The following is a 4,704-nucleotide window of genomic DNA, read 5'->3' on the forward strand; positions in this document are numbered from 1 at the left end:
GGCAGGGCAGTGCGAGCTGAGGGGAGACCAGATGTCTGGGCAGTGAGCACAGTGGGCCTGGGGCAGAGGCAGGAGGGATGGATTGACAAAGGCCTCGAGTGCCCAGCTGGGAAGCTGGCCTCTCATCTGGTGGCAGTAGGGAGTTACAGAGGGCTTTTGAGCAGTTTGAGTGAGACATGATGAGGGCGGTGTTTGATGACAGCAAGCTGGGCCAGGTGCTGACTATGGGGGCCAGAGAGAGCCACCATCAGGGAGCTGCCTCCTGTCAGTTGAGCTCCTAGGACACAGAGTAATCCCTTTCCCTGACCAGCCCAGGGCAGGACCATCCCATTTAGGTCAAACCATGTCCATCCAGCCGCCATGTCCAGGGGACTTTAGGTGAGGGCTGAGATCAAGTGAGCGGTGTTCCCAGGTGTCTTGGTCAGAGCTGAGGGCCACCGAAACAAGTGCTGATTTAATTCTTTCCTTAAATCAGCTCCTCCCCTTCTGCTTTACTCAAGGTGACCTGAACTTAAAACTCTCTATATCATGAGATTGATAGTATACCTTTACACGTGATACACATGAAAATTGATATATTATAAAAATAAATACCTAACTATTAAATTGAAAAACGTTTATCCATGTTTCACTGAAAATCACCCCAGGGATGGCTGGACTTAGGAAATACTTGTGACCCTCCCCTGCGTCCTCCAGTCCAAGTGACCTCATTCAAAGATTTCACATTTGGAAAAAGCAAATCAGAACCACTCAGAGCCAGGGGAGCCGAGGATGCCAGGCATTGGGGGGCCTCCATGCACCAGGCCCAGAGCGGGTAGCTAATGGGCGTGGAGCAGGGGGGCTGGGGGCACCCGAGGGAGCTGCCTACAGAGTGAATGAGGCCTTGTTGGGAGCCGGGCCGCTGGGCAGCATACAGAAGCTGCAAATGTGAAGCTGCAAATGTGAAGTCCCCATGACTTTTATGGGTGGTTTCTTAATAAAGGGCTGAACCGTCTCTCTGCCCTGGGAGGTGTGTTGTCCCAGGCAACTGGAGCTGGGCTGGGCCGGGCGAGGGGCTGCTGTCTGTTGCGTCAGGCCTCTGCATCCCTCCCAAGGTGTCCCCTCTGCCCAGCCTAGAATTGCCCCTGTCCTTCCTTTCTGCTGTCGGTAGAGGAGCTTCTACATGCCAAGCACTGACTATGAGTGGGGACTGTACTATATTTTTCTTTCTACACTTTGTGTCATTCAATCCTCACAATGACTTTATAAGGCAGGTGCTAATATTGGGCCACTTTTACAGGTCAGGGCACATGTAAGCACGTCAGGTTGCACCTCTGTTTTGTGGCAGCGCCTGGTGAGCCCTGTGGGCCCAGATCTCTGTGACCCCCAAAGCCCATGCTCCGAGCCACTCAAACCCTGATGACACCTATGTCGCTCTCCCTCACCCTGGTCAGCACACCGCCGTCCCCTTCCTTCTCCGCATCTCCTCTCAGAGCCAACCTCAGCCTGTGCCTCTCCTCAAAAACCACGAGGGAAACACCTCCCCCTCAGGTCCCCTGTCAGAGCTGGCACCGCTCAGGAATTCAGCAGACCGGGCCACGGCTCAGCTGACCTTGCTCTGAGGGGACTGATTACTGCTGAGAAACCTTTTTAGGCATCCAAAGCCATTTGGATTATTGGCTCTGGCTTCAGATAAACAGGATAAATAAACTTCAGCCGCAAAGGAAACGGTTTCTGGGGTCTTTCTCTGAATTTTGCACATCGAAGCCAAGTTCCAGTTGGAGGCACCAGCTTCTGACAGGCGCCTTCCAATGGTGTCCCTTGATTTGTTTAGTTGGCTATATGAATTGATAATACTTAAAAAAATTGTAGATGTTCAATGGCATTCTTGGATCTATCCAAAGGTAGAATGTTATAGGAGAGGAAAACATCCCAAGAAGAAAGGTTCTCAGATGTCAAGAAACAGAAATGGTGGGTAGCCTTGAACTATTCCACCTATGCCCTGAAACACACAGTGCACCATCGTAATGACTCAATCAGCATGTTGCATTAGCCCCACTAGAACTGGATAAACTGACTCCACTCTTTTATCTCTTGGGTCTGGAGCTTTTGTAGGACCCATTTGACCTGTAAATATATAATTTTTTCTTATCCTCACCCAAGGACATGATTATTGATTTTAGAGAGAGGGAGAGAAACATAGATGCAAGAGAGAAACATTAATAGGTTGTCTCCTGTATGCATCCTGACCAGGGACCGAATCCACAACCTAGATGTGTGCTCTAAACAGCCAGGGCTGTAAATACATAATTTTCAAAAACTCCTAACATGGAAGCAGCCAGTTTATAGTTATGACCCATGAACAGAAGGTACTCTGATCTTCTGTATAGAGAAAGTCCATTAAGATCATTCAGAACTCAGGATTGACTGATGTGCACTCAAACACTGCCTACGGTCTCCCTTAGTTTGCGTGTGCATGCAGATTATAAAGCCCCTGGGGGCAGAGACTGCAGAGCAGGGATGTCCTTCTTTCAAGACAGAGACAAAGGCAGAGAGGCTGGCAAATCTCAGACCTCAGGAGTCACAGGATGCCATGCTCATTGTTCATGCTCTGATTTAGCACCTGGCTGGCGATGTTGTGGACCTCCGGGGTGGAAGCACTCAAATTTGTTCTACTCTGACACAATTAAGAAAGATAAAGGTAGAAGGATAACACAGAGCTAAGGAATCTCAACAGCAGACGGGCAGAAGCACTGGCCATCCACTGGCCGGGGTGAAGCCCTGGCTGGGAGTCAGGCTTGAGAAGTGTCCAGTTCCTCCTTTTGCCTCATTTGTGAAGGCTGCTCAGAGGAAAGAAATGTGGACCCAGGCCCTTGGTGGCTTCATCGAAGGACAGAGAGCGCTTGTTACAAGCAGCCCCTCCAGGACTGAAATTCCACTTCAGGTCTCAGCACCTAAAGTCATTTTTCTTCCTTATTTATGTTTCCCCTGGAAAGTCTGAAGAAAAACTTGTGGAGCATCTTTTGAATTTGTGTTTGGAAGGGAGAAAATATGCTCCTTCTCTGCTGGGCAAACATTGCAAACATTGGTGCTTTCACAACCCAAACACAAACTGGTTTTCAAAGCCTTCCGCTTGGCGGCCCAAGGAGCTCCTTGAAGGGGTGGACAGCGTGCAGCCACCTGGGTTGAGGAGGTTTGCTTTGGGAGCAGAGCTTGGAATTTGTGAATTTTCTACTCCAAACACATCCAGACGGGGCAGCCACAACCCCCTTTTGCACAAGCTCGCTCCGGCCACAGGGCCACCGGGCCACCGGGGCTCCATCTGCCTGGGGTGGGGGTGGAGAGCCAGAGGCCTTAGATGGCCAGCTCCCTGGCCCCACGAAGCCCAAAGCCCGTGGTGGGGTGTAGGAAGCTCCGCAGAGAGGATGCAGAGGAGCAAACAGGGCTTCAGGGACTCTGGTCCCTCTCTCTGGGTGATGCCGAGGATGGAGGGTGGAGGAGAGAGGGTGGGGGTCATGTTTCTGCATCCACAGAATTTTTCGGGCTTTGAAACACTGATCAGGGAAAGCACTGGGTAGAAGCTGTTCCTGCAGAGCTAGAACCGTGCGACGACGACTATGCAGTGGGGGCCTCTGCACCTTTCATTGTGGCCTGTAGCAAGGGCTCCCTCCTCCCTCCGTCCCTCCTGCCCTTTTTTCCTTCCCTTCCTGAGAGAATAATTTAATAAATTCCAAGCACCCACCAGCTTTAACAATTATCAACTCATGGCCACTCTTGTTTCGACTCTAATTACACATCTTCCCTGCCCTGAGATTAGAATGTTTTGAAGCAAATTTCAGACATCAAATTATTTTATCCGTAGACTTTTGAATTTATTATTATTATTATTATTTAGTATTGGACTCTGACGAACATCAAAGGCCCTCCTTTCTACTCCTTAGAAAAAATGCTTACCCCAAACCTGTGTGTCAACTTTGCAAATCACAGCAGCAGTTCAGGAGACCTCTGATGAGCATTCAAAGACTTTATATTTAAAACCTCTGGGATATAGGTTAGTCTCTGCCTCCAAAGGAAAACACCTTTTGATAGCTGGGAGCTATTAGCTCTTTCATCTAAGGAGATTTAATTCTTGTTTTATTTGCTATAGCTACTCATTGAGTGCGTGGGGACTGTGCTGGGTTATTGCAGGGAAAGTGAAAGAAGCCACTGTCTGGGCGGCTGCCTTCTAGGTGTTTCTAGTCCGGTGGGAAGTTTAGTGGGTAAGAGCCAGGTGCCGAGAAGCCGGAGCTCAGCGCCCAGCCCTGACAGAAGGAGGACTCTTCTGCCTGCGCTTTAGTTAGGTCTCTTAGTGGCTGTTAATGTGTTTGTTTAGGGTCTGCTGTTCTGTCTTTAGGATAAGGACCAGCTCAATTTACACTCCACCATCAAGTACTGGCGTGGGGGCAGGGAGCCTGGGGGGGAAGCAACTCTGTGATCAAAGCCATGGCTCCCAGGCCTTCGGGGCCCCTGAAATTGGCAGGGAAGGCAGCTGAAGGAGAATCCGCAGAGTGCACAGAGGAGAGGGGTCCCCTCTGGGCTGCACAAACAAAGAGTTCGATTTTTAAATGATGAAACAAAGTTTTTTTTTTGTTTGTTTGTTTTTTGTTTTTCTTTTGAGAGGAGTTATGGGAGTAAAGCCGTTTCAGACGTAGGGGTCTTTGGAGAGAGCCCAGATGTTTTCTGATG

The sequence above is a fragment of the Pteronotus mesoamericanus genome, unplaced genomic scaffold (genome assembly GCF_021234165.1).
Source record: "Pteronotus mesoamericanus isolate MK-2021 breed Mesoamerican mustached bat unplaced genomic scaffold, CSHL_Meso_final scaffold_21, whole genome shotgun sequence".
Classification (NCBI taxonomy): domain Eukaryota; kingdom Metazoa; phylum Chordata; class Mammalia; order Chiroptera; family Mormoopidae; genus Pteronotus; species Pteronotus mesoamericanus.